Raw genomic sequence first — 23,742 nt, 5'->3', positions numbered from 1 at the left:
CAACACATCTCGATTTTAGTCTTTTTGTTTAAAAAAAAAAAAAAAAAAAAAAAAAAAAAGAATAAGAAGAAGTAAGCATAGTTAATAAGTTCTTTATTCACTGAAGTTAATAAAACCAGTGGATGAGAAAGGAAAGGAGAAAAACCACTGTGAAAAGTCTCACTTTGGAACGAAGCTTATTTTTCACCAAGCTGGATGTCGAGGAGCGAGGAAATAAATAGCGCATAATTTGAGGCGGAGTATCTATTTACATCAAGAAGGCACCTTGTGCGAAGATTAAAAATTGGTTTTTGAAACGAGGCTCATTCTTCTTGGCTGTCAGTTTGAAGCTGACCTACAGAAGTTTCCTTCTATCTTCTTCGCCAAAGAAGCGAAAAATGCGCTTTTAACATTACGGGAGACAAATAGGTTTTGACTTTCCACCCCCTCTCCATCGAGAATTCCGATATCTTTTGTGCTTCGTTGTTTTCCTTTTTCTTCCCCTTCTTCCTCTGATAAAGGGGCAATAAATCTAAAACGTCTTTGACATGTCCACGCATTTTTCTTAGTTTGTTTACTTTTTGCTGGGAAATTTCTGCGCTTTAATTATTAATTTTTTCCCGTTTGCCAATTTGTTTTCTGCCATAATATTTTTCCGTTTAAAATGATTCAACATCATAACTGTGAAACAATTTTTTGGTTTCATGTTTACATTTGATGACATGATGCATAAGTTTCAAATGATTTATGCTTTTTGTTGTATGGGACAGATTTTCTGGATGACCGGAAAGACGATCACTAATATTATTATTATTTTTTTTATCCTTAGGTTGTAAGGATCTTAAGTTTTACTAACGTTTATTTTTATTTTAAATCTTTACTATCACTTCTTATTTTCTACTTCCGGCCAGAATTATAAGCGTTAAGGTTTTTATGCAAAGTTTGTCTGGCTAACGCCAAGTATTTAAGTTGTGGCCTTTTGCCAAGCGAGAGAGAGGAAGCAGTGAGTCAAAGCAGGCCGCTTACCTTAGAAGTTACTTAGTTGCTGTTTGCCTTCCAGGCCAGAGGTTTTAATCCTCTTGATAAATTTTAAACGTATTGTAGTGTTCACAGTTCTCTGTACTACATACGCTTCCTGTTAATATAAGGCCAATCTTCCACGTTTATTATTCTAAAGTTAAATTAGAGTTTAGTTTTATTTTTATACTTTTACGTTAGACCCCAAGTAGCGGGTCAGTGTATTCCGAAGTACGGAAGTTATTGTATATAGAGAAAAATAAAGGGTTTTGTATACCCTTCGTCTGTATCCTGTCTACTTACCACAATTAGTGAACATAGCTTTAGTAAGCTCTCTGTTCCGAGTCAGGTCCTTGTATGTTCCCGAAGAAGGTAAGAAGGAACATTGAACCTGATAGTGGCGCCCAACGAAGAAGAATAACCATGGCCGAGTTTCAAGAAGAACCTGTGCTGCCTGCAGAAACGGCTCAGAATCCAGAAATGCCAGCTGCCGCCCTGGAAGGATTTGGTTACATCGTCCAGACCATGCGCGCTTCGATGAAACCAGAAGCAACATTTAATGGAAACTCACCGGTAACCAGTTTTTTGGAAAAATTGGATGACCACTTCATGCTCTACCCCGTGCACGAGTTTCAAAAAGTTACCTTAGCTACCAGCGCTTTGAGGGGCCAAGCGCTTAACTGGTTCAAATGTATAGGCAGAAGTCTCTTGGGTCAAGCAGGAAGTCCCACCTATACTTACGAGAATTTCAAGACTGCCCTACTAAAAGCCTTCCCTGTTGTAAGGGATCGTGCGAAATTAGAAACGGAACTTTTCAGTATATATCAACAAAGAATCGAAAACCTCTCGAGCTTTATTTTAAGAAAAATTCACGTTTTCAAACTCTTGTATGGAAACCGTCGGGATCCTGAAATAATTCAAGTGATTTTGCCGAGGTTACTGCCCCAAGTGCAAGACTTTATTGAATTGAGAAATCCGACTACACTGGAAAAGTTATTTGAGCTAGCAATCCAGTTTGAAAGTAGAAGAACGGCGGACATTGAAGGAAGACGCCAATATCAACAGCGAAACCAATTTGGTACGCCAAGACTACAGCAAACTCAAGCGCACGGCTACGGAGAAAAAGCGAATCAGTGGGCAAGGAAACCCGAGCATTCAAAAACAGCCGGCGAACGTCGACAGTTCAATAGCAACCCAGGAAAAAAGTCTCAAGGCCAGTGGAAAAAGAAGGAAAGCACGGAAAGGAAAAATAATTTAAACTAAAACGGATTTCTGCTGACGGGAGGGTGCGGAAATCCGAAGGCCAAGAAAACCCCTCTTCCTACAAGTTAAAGACAGTAATGGTGAAAAATCTGACTCTTCCGAAGATTGAAGTCTTGGTGAATAATATCCCAGCCACCGCACTCCTGGATACAGGCGCGCAGTGTTCCTGTGTGGCAGAAGATTTTTTTAGGAAGTATTTTTGCAAATACCGCATATATAATTCGGATAATACGACAGTGTTAGCGGCGCAAGGAGAAAAATGTAAGTGCGTAGGTAAAGTACCGTTGTATATCCGTATCAAGGACGAACAAGTAAAGGTGATGTTTTTTATAGTAAAGAATCTGCAAGCACATATAATTTTAGGAATAGATTTTCTTTCAGAAGCACAAGCTACGCTGGATTTTAATGAAGCGTCCCTTAAGCTGACAATGAAACCAGTTCGTACAGAAAACGCTGAACCGCCGATGTTAAAACTTGACCACCTCTCTAATGACGAGCAAGGAAGAATCCGTCAAGTGGTAAGTGAATTTGCTTCGTTATTTAGTGATATTCCAGGATTTACTCAGGTTACTAACCATAGTATTGACACCGGAGATGCAATGCCAGTTCGTCAAAAACCATACCGGTATGATAAGAATAAGGAAAAAATTATAGAATGGCATATTACCGATATGCTACGTAAAAAAAACATAACGCCCATCTCAAGTAGTTATGCTAACCCGGTGGTTTTATGTAAGAAAAATAATGACTATCGTTTGACGCATCCAAAAAGATGGAGATTCGCTATTGATTACCGTAAATTAAACTCCATAACTAAATATCCGGTATATCCGTTACCGATCATAGAAGAAATTCTAAGGAACATAAAATCAACCAAATTTATGACGACTTTAGACTTAACGACTGGGTATTTTCAAATAGGGGTTAGGCCTGAGGACGTGCCTAAGACTGCTTTTATAACCAAGTCTGGCACTTATGCATTTTTGCGTATGCCGTTTGGCCTTTCAGGGGCCCCGGCAATATTTCAGCGATTCATGGACATTGTGTTAAGACCTGTTCTTGGAAAGTCCACATTTATCTATTTAGACGATATCATTATTACTAGTGATAATCTCGACCAACATGTACAGGATTTAAGACAGGTGTTTTCTTTATTAAATGAGGCCGGTCTAAAAGTTAATGTCGAAAAGTGCAAATTTGCAGCCCCTGAATTAAAATATTTAGGTTACAAGATATCTCAGAAAGGAATAGAAACAGACGAATCAAAAATAATCGCTGTACAAAAGTATCCGACTCCAACCACGGCGAAGAAGCTCTCTTCTTTTCTAGGACTTTGTTCATATTATAGGTCCTTTATAAAAAATTTTGCAGCTATTGCTGAACCATTGTTAAAATTAAAAAGGAAAAAGGCAAGATTCTCGTGGACGGCCGAAGCCAATAGTGCTTTCGAAAAATTAAAACAAGCATTAACGCATGCCCCTGTGTTGAAATTTCCTGAAAAGGATGAGAATTTAGAAATTTCAGCGGATGCTTCGGATTATGCGGTAGGAGCGGTACTTTCGCAAAATCAGCAGCCCGTGGCATTTTTTAGCCGAACTTTAAATCAAACACAAAGAAACTATTCCGCGACCGAGAGAGAGGCACTTGCAGTTCTGTTAGCAGTGCAAAAGTTCCGAGTCTATTTTGGAAAGGCGCCGATAACAGTGTACTCTGATCATGCGGCGGTAACTAGATTGTACTCAGGAAAAAATTTATCCCCAAGGTTAATAAGATGGGCACTCAAGCTGCAAGAATATAATCTGGTAATCAAGAATACCCCCGGAAAGGAAAATATCGTAGCAGATGCCCTATCAAGAATTAAAATAGATGAACAAGGGAATACCGTAAAGGTGGCAATGCTCACAGCATGTACAATAAATTCCCGAGAAACTGTAATAACTGAACTGGGTAAGGATCCTGAGTTTGGAAGCATTTATGAGTATTTAAAGGATCCTGAAAATTTTAGCCACCAAGATATTGTGGCGATAAGAAATAGGGCGGCCCATTACGAACTAATAGATGGTCTATTATTTTATACAAAAACTACGAATTCCAACAACGAATTTCGACCTGTTATCCCAGCTAGTCTTAGATTAAATATCCTGCAGGAGCTCCATGACAGCCCTTTAGCTTCTCATGCTGGTATTCGAAAAACTATCCAACGCGTACGCGAGGTAGTCTACTTTCCTGAACTGCAAAAGTTAACAAGGGCGTATGTCCAGTCCTGCCCAACATGTCAAGTAGTTAATTATATTAATTTCCGCCCGGCCGGGTTTCTAAATAGTATTAAATCCGAATTTCCAAATGAAATAATTGGCATCGATTTATTGGGCCCTTTCCCAAAAAGTCAGTTAAATAAAAGTCGCTATCTCCTTGTTATGGTTGATCATTTTAGTAAATGGACCGAAATTGTTCCCTTAAAACGAGCCTCCGCGAAATTAGTTACTGATTCTATTTTAAATAAATATATTTTAAAATACGGGGCGCCCCTAAAAGTTATATCGGATAATGGTCCTCAATTTGTAAGTAATATATTTGAAGACATGTGCCAAAAACTGGGCGTACGTCATTTAAAAATGGTCCCGTATCGGCCGCAATCAAATATAGCGGAACGGGTCAATAGAAATATAGTGAAAATTATCCGTAGTTAAGTTAAAAATTTTCATAAAAGCTGGGATAACTATGTCAATGAATTTGCTTTCGCCCTTAGGACCGCAAAACATGATACAACGGGCAAAACTCCTGCTGAGTTATTTTTAGGCAGAAAGATTATAACGCCGTTACATAAATTATTTTATGTGCAACAAAGAGCCCCAGAATTTAAAATGGGTGATATAGAAAAACTAATTAAGGAAGCAAAGAAGAATACGGAAGTAGCACAAAGAAAACAGAAGCTCTATTATGATTTGAAACGACGGGGAGTAACTTATAAAGTAGGGGATGAAGTTTTAAAAATTAAGCATTCACTTTCTTCAGCACCAGAAGATAAAACTGCCAAATTTTTTCCACGATTTGAAGGACCATATGTTATAGAAAAAATAACTAACGCTGTAGTAGTGTTAAAAGCCAGAAATGGTGAAACCTGTTCCGCAAACATTGATCAAATCAAGCCCTACTTCGATCGTAATAAAATGCAAATATTTTCAAATCTTTTGCAGGATCCGGCACGGCAGACACCGCAGGCACAAGCTCCAGAGGTGGAAAAACGACAAGTAAAAGGGCAAGCCATTAACAGGCAGGAGCAAGTGAAAAGAAAATTTCCCCGCGGAAAAATTGAAAGTAGCAAGAAAAAGAAGCCGTTCCACCGTCCAGAAAAGAGAGTTCACGAACACCCCCAGAATGAAGAAGGGAGAGTGTTGTGGTGTGTGTGGTGTGTGTGATTATGGCAAAGCCTCGAGGGCTATCTGCCTTAGGGGAGGGATGCCTTCGTGGAGGACTTTCTAAGGGAAACTGGCTCGTATACACGTTACACATGGGGAAAACCACGAAAACGCCCATGCAGCCAGCCCGTTCGCGGGATTCGAACCTCGGACCGAACTACCAGTGTTCAGCGACTTTACCGCTCGGCCGCTGGTGGGCATTGAAGAAGGGAGAAGGACGACGTATGTGAAGAGAACCAGGAGAAATGACGGCAACTATAACCCGGCTCTAAAACGGAAGATCTACTCATCCGACAGGACTCTCCGCAGCAAAAGTCGCCGAACTGCGGAAGGGCCATCAGCGGCGGAGGAAAAAGTACAAGGAAAATTTGAACGGCTAGCAACGAGGTCCAAGCAGGAACACGACAGAAGTTTCCTGGTTCCGCCAAGACCAGCTGCCATCAAACGGCCAAGACCACAAGCAGAGGAGAAAAAGAAGGTATTCAAGGGTGACCGAACTGGTGAAAAAAGGAAGCTTCCAGAGGAAGGCACTGAAGGGCGAGCCCGTACAAGAAGGAGGATAAATCAAACTACTATCTGCAATACCTTTAAAGACTGGGCCCAGAAAAGGATGTCCGAATATCACAAAGATAAGTAAAATTTTATGTTACTTTGCAAACTTAAGTTAATCTTTCATTCTTACTGCAAGTGGCAGATTTCAAGAACTTTTACCTCATGCGAGGTCTACCTTTATCGCCAAAAGGGCGAGAAATGAGTTGTTACCGATTTTCGTATTATGTTTTTAAATTACTCGCGCGTAAAACTAAAGTTGATGTATAAAAGCGTTGTGTAAAGACTTAAATATTGAAAAAAGTTATTGTATAAATTTTATTTAAAACATTCTAGCAAGAGAGAAGTTTTAGTCTGAAAGACTTTTTGAAATGTAGTATTTCAATATAGAAAGAATTGGCACTTGCTTTGAAAAGAATACAAGTTAACAATGTACTACTAATGTATGTTTTCAAATGTGTAAAATTAACGGCATGTTGATATGTTCTTATATACAATGTGAACTGTTATTTTAAATGTTAAGAAATACCGTGATATGGTAAAAGTGAATGTTAAAATTTTTTATTCGTGTGACTGTAAAAAGACTAAAGCATGGCGAATATGTGTTAAAGGTTGAATGATGTAGTTAGGCTCTCTGACGCTACACTTTAGAGTTAGACACTTTCAGAATAGTACCTCAGGGTTTAGAGTTGAAATTAGGGTGTGTTAAGAGGTCTTGTTATGTTGAATTTTAACACGTTAGTGTTTTGATTGTAGGAGGAAGTGTGGAACACGTAGACAGAAACACATTCGTGTTTGGTGTTCTTTTACAACACATGTCAGAGAGCACGGGGAGAGATAATTAAAATAGTCATGAATGAAATAAGAATGTTAAGAGAAGTATAATTGTATATGTTACATGCCATTTCATTGTGTAACATTTCATTAAACTAGTTTTCCTTCCAGATCTCTGGAAGGAACCAGAATTGAATAAAAGCTCCTGTTTAGATGCAGTACAGATGAAAAAAAATTGTTGTATATCGTGAAAGCTGCTATTGTAAAAAAAAAAAAAAAAAAAAAAAAAAAATTTCTTTCTTTTAAATTTCTAGTTTCTAGCGAAGTATGTTTGTAAAAGATTGGCCTCGCGTTAGATTCTAGAGCTAAAAGTTTTCAACAAGGTCGTTTTAGACCTCAGTTTCAAACTAATTAACTCTGGCGGGAAGTATGTAAGGATCTTAAGTTTTACTAACGTTTATTTTATTTTAAATCTTTACTATCACTTCTTATTTTCTACTTCCGGCCAGAATTATAAGCGTTAAGGTTTTTATGCAAAGTTTGTCTGGCGAACGCCAAGTATTTAAGTTGTGGCCTTTTGCCAAGCGAGAGAGGTGTGTGTGTGGTGTATTTAATTATGGCAAAGCACACTAGGGCTATCTGCCTAAGAGGAGGGATGCCTTCGTGGAGGACTTTCTAAGGGAAACTGGCTTTCTAAGGGAAACACATGGGGAAAACCACGAAAACACCCATGCAGCCAGCCCGTTCGCGGGATTCGAACCTCGGACCGAACTACCAGTGTTCAGCGACTTTACCGCTCGGCCGTTGGCCAAGCGAGAGAGAGGAAGCAGTGAGTCAAAGCAGGCCGCTTACCTTAGAAGTTACTTAGTTGCTGTTTGCCTTCCAGGCCAGAGGTTTTAATCCTCTTGATAAATTTTAAACGTATTGTAGTGTTCACAGTTCTCTGTACTACATACGCTTCCTGTTAATATAAGGCCAATCTTCCACGTTTATTATTCTAAAGTTAAATTAGAGTTTAGTTTTATTTTTATACTTTTACGTTAGACCCCAAGTAGCGGGTCAGTGTATTCCGAAGTACGGAAGTTATTGTATATAGAGAAAAATAAAGGGTTTTGTATACCCTTCGTCTGTATCCTGTCTACTTACCACAATTAGTGAACATAGCTTTAGTAAGCTCTCTGTTCCGAGTCAGGTCCTTGTATGTTCCCGAAGAAGGTAAGAAGGAACATTGACCCTGATAAGGTCTGATACCTAATTGTATGCGACTAATAAGACCTAAGACAAAAATGGAGCTTCCGTTGTGTTTAAAATCTAAATTCTGTTGACAATCCAGTGATTTATCGTCCCACCTTAGTATCCTCTCCTCAACTTTCCCCACATTTTGGGTTGTTTACGGCATTTATTATTTTAATTATCTAATGCCATAGGAATATTAAACGAACTGTTAATTTTTATCCTTTTCAGGATTTACAAGAATTTGGTTAATATTCTAATTTCACTTAATAAATTAAAATACTCCAAATAATCGCAATTTTTGAAACTTATTTTCACATATGACTAAATAAATGACAGTATTAGCCCTTTGCTGCACAGTGTGTCCGGTCTGGACACACCTAATAATTTCCTTCTGTACGCACAGAAAAATTGAATGAAAAAGGATTTATAGGTTACTATAGGTTACTCTGAACCTTCTTTATTTATAGTAGATGGCAGCTCAAGACAAATTAGTCCATATATTTTAGCCATGTTTAATTTTTTAAGACCCTCATTTTTCAAAGAAATCTTCCAGAATTTTTTTAGGGTAAAAAAGGAATTGTTTGAAAAGAAATTTCTATGTTATTTTTTTGGCTGTATGCTAATGGCCTTATTCTATATTAGTTTTAAATTTTTACCTTAAAATCTTGCCTAAAATCAAATGGCGAACCCTAGGAGTGCCCAGACCGGGCGCACTGATAATCTAGGACAACTGAGAGTTGGTAATCTTTGTTTCTCCGCCTCTCATCGGTCAGTTCATTGACAACAATGCTCGTTTCAGCACTCTTTTCGATGCTGTATTCAATCAGTGGGCCCTCTTCGGGCACATCCACAGAAATAAACGATAAGTGCTATCTTCCCAAAATTTTACTCGTGTACTACTCCTCTAGGCCTAATTAGACTGCCTACTTTTTTTTTTATTTATTTTATTTTATTTATTTTTTTTATCAGAACTCCGACTTTAAAAAGGTAGCGTGCGGAAAGGGTTAACTAACAGGTGAAAAGGGTTTTTCATTTATGAGTTTTTTTTTTTCCCTTTTTAGGTACTTTCCTACACATTTTACATATAGATGAAATTTCCTTTCCACTAAGAATAGTGACATTAAAGATTATCGCAAAATTTAGAATAGTCCAATGTTTCAGATCTTCCGTAAACCAGCTATCATTCGAAATACATATGAAAATTCCCTAATAAAATGTCTTGCATTCATATTTTACAAACTAAGAATTATCTTTAGTGTTCAGACAAAACCCGTAATAGTATAATGAGTGTTGTGAGTTCATTTGTGAAACACAAAATGAAACAGCAAACGTTCATTCTATGTACATAAAAGGAAGAGTCTGTGTGTGTGTCTTTTGTTCGTGTGCTGCCCCGCGTTACCTATACACCCAGGGCTACGAAATTTAGTACATAGGGGAGCACATCTAGACAAGAGCCAGTGCATCCCCAAGCGTTTTTTCTTTTTTTTTTCCAAAATTCGAATGAGTTAAAAAAAAATATTTTTTAATTTTATGTTTTTGATGAAATCGCATCAAATCGATCATTTTCTCTCATTTTATCAGCAACAATGGCAAGCAGCCATTGTTGCTGATATCAGCCCTGTTGCCACTCGGAAAAATGAGGTGACAATTCTGTACAGTTTTAAAATTTAATTTTTCTCTTGGATACTGGCCATTTGTGGACAAAAGACAACGGGAAGTTGGTTAATTTGTTTATTAGGATAATTAATATTTCTATTAAGGGATATTGCTTATTTCATTGTAATTATTTATATGTAATATATTTTTATTAAAATTTGTGTCTTTTTTTTTTTTTGGATAAAGTTTTTAAATTTAATGCTTGGTGTTCCCTTTAGGCATTTTTCCGGTACATTTAAAAGCCAGACGAAGACTGGTGGCGTAGCTAATAAGCAATATTACATCCAATAATAAAAATTCTTTTTAAAAACATCAATGCTAAAAACATAAAGGGTAACAATGTTCCATTTTTAAAAGCAACACAGTTTCAATCAGATAGCAAATATATTTTATTTCAATGAAAAATAAATGAAACTTCATTTTTTATCATTTAAATTTTTTTTCGTCATTAAACCTTTGTGCAACATTTTCATACAATGAAACAATGAAATACCATTTTAATGCATGTACTATGTATGCATGCAGTTAAAGTACTTCTGTGTCATTTGATAGCAATAATAACACAAAAGTAGAGATAACAACTGATACTTTAATGATAAAACTTCATACCAAATAAGCTCAAATTGATTTTCATAAATTTTTCTTTATGAAATACTTTAATGGCTACTGTTCAGTTGTTCATAAATCAATATCGTCTTTTTAAAGAAAACATCTGGTTTTTATATAGTCCCATAAAAATCCATAAAATGAAAGGCATCTTCTGCTTCGATATCTCAAGCAAAACACCTATATAAATATTAAAGACATCGTGAATTCAAATGCATTGGTAATAAGTTTCTAAAATATAACAGTATTAGAATATCCTTTATTAATTACTATGATGAAGGAGGTTATTCATAACACTAATAACTGGATTTATGACAAATTAATTAAACCAAATGATTTCTTAGACATGTACATAATATATAACGATTGAAACCAGTTACAAATTATAATACATCAGAAATTGCTCTTATCAGTTGAATATGTTATAAACTAAATATATTTTGAATTTTAGCAATTACAAACATGGATAAAAGATTTTAAAAATTAAATTTTTAAAATATTCATTTTTTGCAATAATTAAGCAATTACAGATTGATTACAAGTGAAAGATAATGATCTCATAATTTATTAAATAATAGTACTCTGAGAATAAGATAAGAGAGGTTGTATGGAATTAAAATGTATTATCCTTTGAAAAATGGCAGCAACTGCCAAGTCCAATTTAATAATAACTGTATTGTATTGTAAAGGTACAAGCACAACGTTCCAAAAGTTTTGGAAAGAGTGCACTAAAGATGTTCTTAATGTATTAGTATAATTTCTTTCATTTTTTAAAAATTTGTTGTATAATCATTAAGTTACAATTTTTGGTTAAACCAGTGTTTTCTTAAGTATCTTAACCTGGTTTATATCTCTTTTTTAATTCAAACTATACCTGACAGAAGAATAAATGATTATCCTTTCTGTACACATAGAAACATTTATATATAACATGCCCTTTTTAAGACATAGTATCAAAAATTTCTCAAACTACTTTTACTTCTGAATTTTTAATATCTTAAAAATATATTTCAGCTAAAAAATGAAAGTCTTAATTTATTGTTTAAGTAAAAAGTACTTTAAAGAAATGTATTAGTTTCATAGTTGGTAATAGTGAAAATTTTAATTTTTTAATCAAGTCATCAAATACTTTAAATAAATTTATTAGTTTTATGCCCTTTAATATAAATAGATAATCTATTACAACTTTGAGAAGAGGTTCTTAATTTTTTAAACATACATTTAAACCACAGCTATAAGTGAATGATATACAAACAGATTCTGATTTGTTTATTTTATTTACTTATGGTGTAGCAAAAAAATCTTCTAAATCGCTTAATAATGATCAGATGTTTTTATAAACAGGTAACTTTTTCTGTAATGTTAGAAAAGCACATGCAAAGAAATAATTTTTTACTTTTTATTATTATAAATTGTCGCTAGTAGGTTTGATGTAGTTTAGCAGCAATAAGCTATTAGATCTTATGACAGAACAAATCGTCAGTACAATTAATTTTGATGCCAAAACTTAGTACACTTATCCGGTTTTCATAGTAGATATAACTGGCCATTTGAAATACTATAAATTACCGGATACAGGATGAACCGGGGGGATGATTTCATGTTATAGTAAGAAGCATGCGTAACTGAAAAGGATTGAAAGTGCTTTTTAGTTTAATCACATACTACCTTCCCGTGGAAAATTAATATTATTTATTAAAATTTGTATCATTACGAGCACAAGAGATGACTGAGCTTTGTCCATACTCTGGGAAGAACATTTGATGTAAAGCTTGCAGTTGTTTGTGTGATTTCCTTTTTGAGGTGGTCAAAATCATGTATTCTTTTCTTGAAAATCTCATTTTGAACAAAGCATTAGAAGAAATAAATCTAGTGAGATAAGATCAGGACTTATTGTGGGCTATGGAAATATGTCAATTTCTGTAAATTCATAGTTTAACTCATCATGAACACATCCATTCAGTTAGGTTGGGCTCGTTCCTGAATAGACAGAAGATATTCACATCATCCACTTCCTTCTGCGTGATTTGAAGGAGCAAAAAGATCTGTAACATAATTCAAGCACACAGTGAAACTGATATTCGTGTCAACAGACATAAAAAGTAAGTTTGTTATTCATTAAATCGCTCAAGATATTGACCTTAGAATAGTTTAGATTGGGCTTATATGTCATTTAAGGATTTTCTGAGACACAAATTGGGCAACTGTAATGATTTACACACTCATTTACATGGAGTACTGCTTATTTGTATATGTATATAATAGTTTTGAATGGCAGAATGGAATAAAAGTACTTCATAGACTACACATTTTACAGAATCTAAAATGAAATATCCTCATGAAATACCACCGTTCATTCTCGAAGGTCTTGCATACATTAACCAATGAACAGAATATCAAAAATTAAAAGGAAAATTATCTCATAAAAATGATCTAAACTCATTATGCTTTTAATGATTTTAAAAACTTTAGGAGATATTCTCCCGCCTTCCTTGCATTTCTTCGTGGTGTGGTGGTTTGCATGCTGGTCGCGTATTCCAGAGATCCGTGGCTCGATTCCCGGTGAAGGCGTTGCTCATTTTTCATCTTTCCTGTTTCCAAAAAAAATACCTAATGTCTCTACAGTGGCGTCCAAACTAAAAGGGTGGTGGATAATCATTCTCCACACCCAGGATTTGGCTATTGGGCCCCCTAAAAACCGCAGGACAGGACAGGACAGGACTAAGCGTGGAAAGCACCAACACATCGCCATTGGCAGAACTGATGTCGCTCCTTCACACTAACCGTCTTGAGATGAACACCTTCACAGGGCGTACTTACGCCAAGCATCGGTGTTAATTGAAACATTAATCATTAGGACATAGAGAACTTGTGGTACGGGAGATACAGTTGCTTATGACAATGACATTACAAATACAATACCATACATTACAGTTGATGATGAAATTATAAATAAAAACATAAGTATATGTACACAAATAAGCAAGTCGCCCTTTAAAGTGGGGGAGCTTATAAAGTATTTCTCTCGCCTTCTTAGCATGCCTTCGTAGTGTGGTGGTCTGTACGCTGGGCGCGTATTCCAGAGGTCCGTGGTTCCATTCCCGGCAAGGACGTTGCTCATTTTTCGTGACTCTTGCTTCCAAAAAATTAACTGTAATCATGTTAATATTACAGTTCATTCACATTGTGTTATCTATTCAATATTATACATCTTAGAAAAATAAATATATTCTATTTCTGAGCTATTTAAGTTAACCAATAAGAAAGAGTTTATAGAAATAATGACTCAGGAATTCAAATTAAAATTTAGAAGTAAGTGAGCTGAAAACAAATTAAATTTTCAGCTATTTATAGTATTATTCATTGTATGTGAGCCGAGTAGATGGGAACTCTGACTGCTGTACGGAAGGATACGAGTTTCGGAGAAGGCATGGATCTAAATTGTCTGTCCTTTCATAGAAAGTAACGGTGGCTTACCTGTTAGGTGCCTCCGTAAGAAAGTGACTACCGCTTCTGGCCTTAGTGGTGGCCAACGCCTGTAAAGGCTCGTGTCCGCTATTGGAAATATATATAATATACATATCTTCATTATAACTGTTATGTTTGATGAAAATTTCCTAATGCAAATTTGCCATATTTTTAAAGTTTGATTCTTACTGACAATTAGAAATATCTTGCTCGAGAAAGCACCATCAAATTTAAAGTAATAAATTAATTAAAAGCTCAGTATTTGAAAAATCAGAAATTCAGGTCAACTTCTTCACATTTTATGACATAATGTAATTAAACTACATTAAGCAAACTGGAATAAACTTGCTTACCAAAAATTTTTTCAGTTCACAATTTTGATTATTAGAAGAAGATGATCTCCCATTTAACACTAGGTAAGCTGAGTTACACACACTAGAAATTAAAGTTATGCAATTCATTACATTTATATTCATACATGCACACATAAAAATGTTTTTCTTCAAACTTTGTTTCTATTTACTAAATAGAACGGCTTAAAATTTAAAACGAAATTATAAAGGAAAAGGTATCTATCATCATTTTTATTTGAAACAAAAATATACATTTCAAATAAAAATGAAAAATTAATCGTGTAGTTTATAAAGTTTTACAAAGCATTTAAACACTACTGATATTTGGGTTATTTTTAATTTTTGAGAATTATATGCATATTTTTTTTACTTTCATTTTAAATATTTATGATTTTTCAGTTATATTATTTGAAATATGCATTTGGGTGCAATTTTAATATTTCATTCCATTAATATAAGGTATTCTCAACAGTGCATTCTTTATGTTTCTGAAACAGAATATTATAATTGTTGAATTCTTTTAATTATTTATCGAAGCTTGTCACTCCATGCTTTTACAATTTACTGCTAACACTTTAATTCCTTTCCCACCTGATGAGTTCTGAATTGGAGTTTCAGTAAAAGGAGATTAATTTATATTTTTATTACCTTGTATATTTACACATGTTCCTTTTCCTTTTTATTTTTAGAGTTTGTACTACTATGAATTCTTATTTTAATTTTAACTTGTTTTAGATACTGTCTTAAACCTTTGTCTCTTAGATATTGTCCCTTAATACGATTGCAATTATTAATATTGTTGAGGAATTGCCTTGCTTTGACTCCAATTTATATAGAGAGAGATTATATAGATATTTATATATATAGAGAGAGCGATTGTTTAAGTCTTCATATATATATATATATATATATATACTCAATTGCACTATACTTTATACTCAATTGAATTATATTTTTTAAATTAAAACCACTTATATATATATATATATATATATCAACTTAAAGCTTCTAAATTAATTAGTAAATTGGAATAAAAGCAAGGCAATTCCTCTATAATATAATAATTGCAACCATGTATTAACACACTATCAAAACAGTTCAATTAAAGAGAGAATTCATAGTGGAACAATCTCGAAAAATAAAAGTGCGAAATGGAAAATATACAAAATTATACAGATAAAAGTTAATCTCCTGTTATTAAAACTCCAGTTCAGAACTCATCAGGGGGAAATGAATTAAAGCTTCACAAAAGTCGATTAATATGCTTCGTTCTCCTGGTACATTTGAGATCAAAAATCGTAAAACGATGTCATCAAATTTTTATTAAAGACTTTAAAATTCATATAAAACAGAAAACTCGAATCTCAATTGCACCAGAATTTTCCCTACACATTTTCGAAACATTTGGAAAAAAAGAATAAAACGTTACATAGTGCCAAAATTACAATTAAGAAAGCTTAGAACTTTGCATTATGTGTATTGAAATTTAAAAAAAAAAAAAACAAAAAACAAATTGGTCTAAAACCAATATATGTTAACCTGAAATTCAAAATCAAGTATAAATAAAGAGCAAAACTAATAGTCCTTTAAACAAACTAAAAAATTAGGTGGAGGGTCCTCGATTATGCGAAACTAAACTTTTAATATCAAGAAAAAGAAAAACTGTACTTAGGGATTTCGAAATAAAATGGTTAAATTTAAACAGCAAATACTGAAAACCCATTTGAAAAAATAATTGAAAAAAAACAAAAAACGCAAACTTACTGAAATCTTAACATGACCTTCTATGCGTGATGTAACTGATTCTAAAGATGACCAAACGGTATTCTTTAGAATTCTTAGAAAGTAGAATTCAAACTGCTCTGGAGAAGCCGAAATTTTGTAGTTCTTTAAAAAAGTATGTGACAAGGTTCAAACTATCCAATAGCAGAACAAAGTATTTTAACATGTGTTCAAAATGTCCGGATGCATATATACATTATGTATTTACCTGCCAATTCTCATCCCATTCTAGTCTTTCTTTCATAGTATTGCATTTTATTTGTCAGGCAGTGTATTATTGGTTTCTTAGCCGTTCATTAAATTTTTCTTCTACACTGACCGAACAATGTTTTGTTTCATTTATTTAATTATGGCAAAGCACTCAAGGCGTACTAAGCGGAGGGATGCCTCCGTGGAGTAATTTCTAAATAAGAAGGGATCGTACACATGTTACCCATATAGAGAAAACCGCGAAAATGCCCATGCAGCCAGACCTTTCGCCGGGATTTGAACCGCGGACTGAACTATTATTGTTCAGCGACTTTACGGCTCGAACGCTAGTGAGCGTGTTTTGAATCGGTACAATAGATTTCCCTCCAATCAAGATTATTTGTTCGGGCAAGCTTTTTAAGGGTTATTTTAAGTTAGGAAGATTGTTTTGAGGACAGTTTATCAGAGGGAAATTGGCGCACGTTACGTATGCAAGAAGATATCAATATAAATCAAATACTGCCTATTCATTCACTTTTCAGGAAAAGGAACGCGAGAAACAATTACTAGCGTTTTCTAGCCGTAATCTCTCAGCAGTTTACCTTCTTCAACATATATGGATGGTTATGTTTTCGAAGGCCATCAAATAAGGTGTCTAAGTATTTCACAGCTTTTAAATAAAATTTAAAATAACTCGGAAAGGAAAGAACGATTTTCTTTCACGATGATTTCAAATGAGGAATGAAATCTTCTTCCTTAATTTATTAAAAATTGGTTTTGTATAAATTAATTCCGTTTTATGCATTTGTAATGTAATAGGAAACGTTAGTTTCCTTGAAAACAGCACTATAAATTTTTTTTTCTTTTTAGCTTATAGGTAATTTTTTTATGTTTCATTCTTAGTAAATTAACTTTCTGTATTATTATAATACTTGAAAACCGAACGAAATTTTTATTTTAATGACGAAGTGTTTAAGTTCTGCCAATGTAAAAGGGCCCGCTCCGAGAGAAAACAATTTTTCGTTAATCAACTTGAGAATTCGTTCTCTTAACCAAATCCACACAACCTCTATGATCTTTAATTAAATAAAGTATAATTTACACTTCATGTTCAATACTAGCAAGTTAAATTTTGTTTCTGTAATTTTAGATACTTTTATAAACTTTTAAAGGTTGGCTGAAATTACAGTTGGAATTAACGTTTTTCCCTTACTGGTTTACCTTTGCAAAACCTTGGCTTTTAAATACCTTCACATTTCAAACAGTCTTAATGATTTTTAATTACATTTTTAAAGATATTTATAAGATTGTTATATATATTAATCTAGCGTAGCTTTAATTTAAGAAGGAATTTTGGGAAAGAGCACTATATTTTTCACCTTTTGCAAATAAAAATAAAATTACACATTGCACATACTTCCTCATTCATCCGTTACAGCTTTTACATTGAAATTAAGTGCGGTAGAGACGGGGGCGCGCTAAATTATTTTTGTTCAAATATTTCGTGTCCGTCTCAGAAATGATTAATCTGATGTCCGAAGCTGATCACCGCTTTTAGATATTCCTGGAATGTTCTAATATTTTAAATTCTGAGCCTAAACCCAAATGAAATAAATTGAATTCCTTCGGTTCCACATGAAAGCTCATCGGAACAAGGCCGAAAAGGGAGAAATAATCATGTTGGCAAGAGCCGGGACATTATCATAAACGACTGTGAAAATGACCGCTTCTAACCTACTATCAGCTCGGCCAATCTTTGTCATTACTGTTTAAGGTGACAGGTGTGATTAAAGGAACTGCACTGCGCTTTGCAGACACGTTCACTGTCACCTACGGATATGGTTTGCTTGCGCTTGTAATGGGCTCTCGTTACCGTTCGACTCAGTATTCCACTACTGGATGCCAGACCTTTCCATATTGGTTTGTGCAAGAGAATAAGTTAATAATGCCTAATGGAACGGCGTTTTCTGTATGCAAGTCTTGGCGCCGGTTAATTGCTTCAGTTTCGTTGGGCTCTTAGTTCTCTTATTATACTTTTCTGTGATTGCATTTTAAAAATACATCACACAATTGAGGGGAAATTGGTGTGGAACGGTACTTAAATATGATGCTCTTTTAAAACGAGACTTTTTGATGTGCCTGTAAGGACGCTAAAACCTATACATATATGTATAGACTGAAATAGTTTATCTTTTCACGTCCGCCGTTTACTCGTGAAGCAAATAATTTAGGTATATAAAATTTCATCTGTCCCCTGAGCCACTCAGTCTGCAATCAGATGCGTGAAAAGCTGATTTATTTAAAACAGACGTATCAAACGCTAGCAGAGCGAGCTGCGTGTAGCTTGCTATTCTTATTGACGACTAGTCACTGCTTGGAGCATGACCACAGCATATGCAGACTTGATTATTTTATATATAGACATGATTATTTTTAACTCTTAAATATCTTTTAACACTTAAAAAGCTATCATGGAAGATTTTTACACTCAAAATGAGGATAAATCAGACATGAAGTTACTCAAAAGAATAAAATCAATGCCCCCCTTTTTTTTTTTTTTTTTTTTTTTTTTTTTTTTTTATGCGAAGCTAAAGAAAGAAAAATCCTGTTTGATGAATTTTTAAATACAGTTGTTTACTATTTAGCTATTCGATGCAGTATCGTTTATAAGGTTCTTGTTAATTTTAGGTATTTTATAAGGTAATTTCTCCCTCCTTATGCCTTTGTGATGGAACGGTAGTACACACGGCACGTATTCAAGAGGTCCAGGTTCGAGTCCCAGCGAGGACATTGCTCGTTTTTCATGTAATCCTGCTTCAAAATAACCTCACGACTCTACAGTGGCGTCCGAATCAAAAAGTGTTGGACAATAATTCGCCACCTCCAGAATTTGGCGATTGGGTCCTCTAATCCCCAGTCTTCCTTTTCCCCCTCTTTCCCGCATGCCTCCGTGGTATAAAAGTCGCACACTCGGCGTGTATTCCATAGCTCCAGATTCGAGTCCCGACGAGGGACTTGCACATGTTTCCTGTGTTCTGATTCAGGGGGAAAAAACTAATGGCTCCACCGTACCACTTATATTAAAATTACCACATTCTAAAAAAATAAAAATTCTTCGATTATAAAACGCACCTTTCTTTACAAATTAATTTCTCCAGAGATGTGAATATTGTATGTTTGGAGCACTACATGTTATATAACTGTTCTTTTTTGCACACTATTTGTACATGACAACCAACTCTTTGTTTTATGGGAAGAATCTTTCCCGGAAGCTAAATAGCAGATTCTAAATTGAATTAGAATTGTTAAGCGAATAATCGCTTATTGCGCGCACCCAAAAGAGAAATACAGCCGTAGTTGTAAAGTTGCCGCAATTTTATATGTGGATAAATACTGTATGTAGACTTTTTGGTTATTACTGTGACTTATGAGTGGCTGTGAATGAGCTCCGATCGTGTATTTACACTATCCCTTCTTATCTGAGCGATAATAAAACAGTTGCGTTTTGTAAGATTTATGAATTTTTCTGTAAATTTTTAGCATGTTTCCAGAATCATTCAGAAAAGTTCTTATTCAGAATAGTGAAACTGTAATCATAATAGGATCAAATATAGCTTCAGCTAAAAAATGCAAGGTGGAAGAATGGAAACTTGTATTGCTTATTAAAACTCAGATTCCAACTTAATAAAATAAATAAACTGATGTAATGGGAGTTAAAATTATGTTCATATTTGAGTGTCAAATTAATATAAAGAAACGACAGTGTAAAAAATACAAGATCGAAGATTCTTTCATAAGAAAGGGGGATAATTCCTTTTTTAATGCCTAAGACAATAGTAAACTATATAAGTTAAAGAAATCTTAAATAAAGTCATTTTTTTAAACTTTAAATTCAGATTCTGTTTTAAGATTTAACATCAATCGCAATATAAAGTGCCCTCCCGTCAAATATTTTGTATTACTTTATTTATTTGCCATTAACGTATGTATCACATTTTAGTTAAATAAATGTTTCTGATTTTGTCAGTAATATACGCAAAGACATTGAAAAGATAATTCATTTTAAGAAACTTTTAAAGTGTAAAATATTATTTCCAAAGTCTTGGGAAGCAGTGTTTGATTAAGTTAATTAATATTAATAAAAAATAGGATGTGTGAGTTGAAAGCTTAACAATAAACTTTGCCTCTTAAGAATTAACAGTGTTATTTGTGTCTGAGTGATGTTAATGATTTTGTGCGGAAAACATAGAGAAATACGAAAACTCTGTATGAGTAACACTGATGAAACTCTAACTCCTTTATACTATTTACATCGTTATATCGCTAGCATAGATCTTTAAATATGCTTGCAAGTAGCGAGCTACATGAGCACCTACTAAGTTGTCCAATATGAAAATATTTCCATTCGGAAACCTCGCTGTTTAAGTAATATGTTTCAAATGAGCGGACACATGCAACTTAATACCTTCGCAGGGAATTGCCAATGGCCATCGGTCATTTAGAAGTCTTATAAAAGAGAACGTTGTTGAAGGTACTTTCCTGTCACGATACCACTCGTAAAGACTTTCAATTCGCCAGCATTTTGAGTGTCCCCATGTCGCACAGACACTTATAAGCATCCAAGCTTTTTCGAACGCGTGCCCAGTGATACATCAACCCGGAGCACTAACCACTATACCGATAAAGGCGGCATTTTAGCAATATGGAGTATAAACACTGTGCTACAAATGGTGAAAATGCAGGCAAAATATTTGCCATGTTCAAAATAAAGATGGGCACTGCATGTAGTCAATTTTTGTCCCCTCGGTTTCTGGGAAGAAATGTCTTCCCTAAATTTGAGCCTTCCATGCTTCTTGTCGTCATTCAACATAATAATTGTTCTATTGTTTACACAGGTTATAAATTCTTCCAACTAGTGATTCTAAGGAAGACTTGGTATTTTTTTCATTCCGTTTATTTCGTTCTTTGAACATTTTATGGTTTTTCGTTTTTAAAGTCTTAAAAAATCCAGTATGTATTAACATATTGAGCCGAAATAAAATGTAAAAACATTACGCACTGAAATTAAAAGTAACACCTAAACATGGCCCAAAAATATGTAGTTCAACATACACAATAAGCAAAATTCGCCTATGTAGCAAACGTAATGTGAGGTCTGCCATTACATTGTCCAGAAATGTTTATTTTGATAACTAGCAGAAGAAAGAGGAATAAAGACTTCGCGAAAAAACTGTAAGCCCAGAGGAAGAAATCAGTAACACATTCGATATCGGCAATGAAAGAAAGTAAAGTACTTACGTACTAACTATTACAGAAAAATACAAATAGAAGCTTTTATTAGCTTTATTTAGCTTTTTTGAAGAGCAATAAGTAAAAGTGTTACAATTGGAAACTAAGTTGAAATACATCGAAGAGTTTTTAATTGTTTCTTAGTTCACCAGTTGAAGAAGTTTATTGAATAATTTTGGTATAAAAGAATTTAAAATCCCGGTTAATGACTTTAAAAAGTGCTGAGCGATGGGTGATTTATACATTTCTTGTCTCTGACCGTTATGTTTCTTAAAGTAATAAAAAGTAATAAAAAGCTTTAAAACCCTTCTGGTGATCGATATATTAAAAATTCCACTGGCTCAGGTTGAGAATTGTTCAAGAATTCCTATCATCAACAGGATAATCATGGACTCATCTAATTTTATCAAGAAATTTCTGAAAAATATATGCAATTTTTTAGCTTTTAGAACGAAAGAAAAGAATAAAAACTAAATTGTTAAGATCTATTGTAGTGAAAAGGTAGAGCTTTCTAATTACAAGTAGAAAACGTTATAACTGGTTTTTTTTTTTTTGGATTAAATAAGGTGATAAGCCCTTAGCAATATCAATAGCTCTTAATTAATTAAACTGGTGAAGGATTATTCGGAGTGATAAAATTCAAAAGGACGGGAAATGAAAGAGTAAAATGGAGTCTTTCCTCTAGTAAAACGAGAGGATTTGACATAGAAAGGCAAGCCGAGCAATGTTTTCGATAAACTGTGGTACTGATGTTAGACGAGTTCGGTATAACTAAGACTAGATCACTTGAGTTAATCAAGTCAAAAAATGAAATGAATGACAGAACCTATTGAACATTCACTTACCATTCAAAAAGGTATCAACGATACGGAGCGTATCGCAGAAATGCCAGTCTCATAAATATGGTAGGTTATAAATGTGGTAAAAATAGTAAGTTTAAATATGAGCTGTAGTAAGAATAAATATGAGCTATGACTGAAATTATGTACGTCTTTTTGCCAGTCGTTTTAATATATCTCTCATGAAAACATTCATAAATAACATTTTATCATCAATGAAATCGTGAAGAAATTGCACAATACGCTCAGATTTAAGTTATGGATAAAGTGAAAAGAATTTGTCATTGTGAATGTGTTATAGGGGAATAATAGGAAGTAGTATATCTAAACTGGAACAATTAAATGGAAGAGAACAACAGTTTAATATACTTTAAAAAGACATGTAATGAAAGGAATGGTGAGTTACTATAGACATAACGTAAACTCACGACATAAAGTAGTTTTCCTCTATACTTTAATTGTAAAACTGTATGCATTCTTCGCAGTTTAATTGTTAATTCACTTTTTATCTATAAAAAATTTCACAGTTTGGTACTCAAAGACATCATTCCTGATACGAATTCATGAAGAATTTGTCATATCCCTTCCCTGCCATTGTAAATTGATACCTACTGGATCAAATCCCGTGAACTTCAAAATTATGCCGTAAAAAAACAGGAAAAAGATTATTTGGATAAAGTTAATTTTTTAAGCATTCATTGCTCAAGACTTCTAGAATCATAACCATGATCATAAATTTTCTCCTGTCAAAAATATTAAAAACAATGACAAATGTGATTAGTGTGATTGGTGACTAGTGAAAAATTAGATGTCCTTATAATTCTCCATACGCAATAAAGCACCTCATATTAAGTGTTTCTCATTTACGTACCGTTTTCATTTATATGTCGTTTCATATCTCTCCTAATTTATATCTGTAAAGTTGATGGTAATGTATTTGACTTAAATGACACACAACTTTAGTTATACGTAGTTTTTTTCTGACTTGTTCATCGACTCTTTTTTTCATGCCTCAAACTGTTTTGCTGGAAGACATTTCTTTTTCCTTGTAGCATCTAGAAAATGTACTTGGGGATGCAAGGGAAAGGGATGAAGACGCGGCGTACCTCAAACTAGTATAGTAGTTGAAATTCAGTTTATGGCTGAAAAGGCAGTAGTTTAAAGATACAGTAAGACCCCGCTTAACGCTGTTTCGTTTAGCGCTGATTCGGTTTAGCGCTCTTTTATTTCAACCTGGGGATTCCACGAAATCGCTCGCAGCATACGGGGATTCCCCGAAATACTATGCAGCGATAGGTTTCAAATACATATCCGAAAGAGTGT

The 23,742-nt window shown here is 34.2% G+C and overlaps 1 long non-coding RNA gene across 11 annotated transcripts in view; it reads right to left on the bottom strand.

Moving 5' to 3' along the window:
* LOC118197635 (uncharacterized) overlaps positions 1–23,742 on the bottom strand; it is a 108,169-nt gene that overhangs the window by 16,837 nt on the left and 67,590 nt on the right. For 3 of the 11 annotated variants that reach the window (XR_015038362.1, XR_015038361.1, XR_004759629.2), the window contains 2 exons: positions 14,321–14,402; positions 10,271–10,679 (listed from right to left, as the gene is read on the bottom strand). The exons of 1 other annotated variant lie outside the window; for it this stretch is intronic. This is a non-coding gene — a long non-coding RNA (uncharacterized LOC118197635). 7 more of the 11 variants (XR_015038366.1, XR_015038365.1, XR_015038364.1 and 4 more) reach the window with 4 other exon arrangements.

This window comes from Stegodyphus dumicola, chromosome X1 (genome assembly GCF_044657685.1).
Source record: "Stegodyphus dumicola isolate Sdum_Otavi_A_Nest chromosome X1, ASM4465768v1".
Lineage (NCBI taxonomy): Eukaryota > Metazoa > Arthropoda > Arachnida > Araneae > Eresidae > Stegodyphus > Stegodyphus dumicola.
The sequence above is the reverse complement of the archived record's forward strand: the minus strand, read 5'-3'. Positions and strand labels throughout refer to the sequence as shown.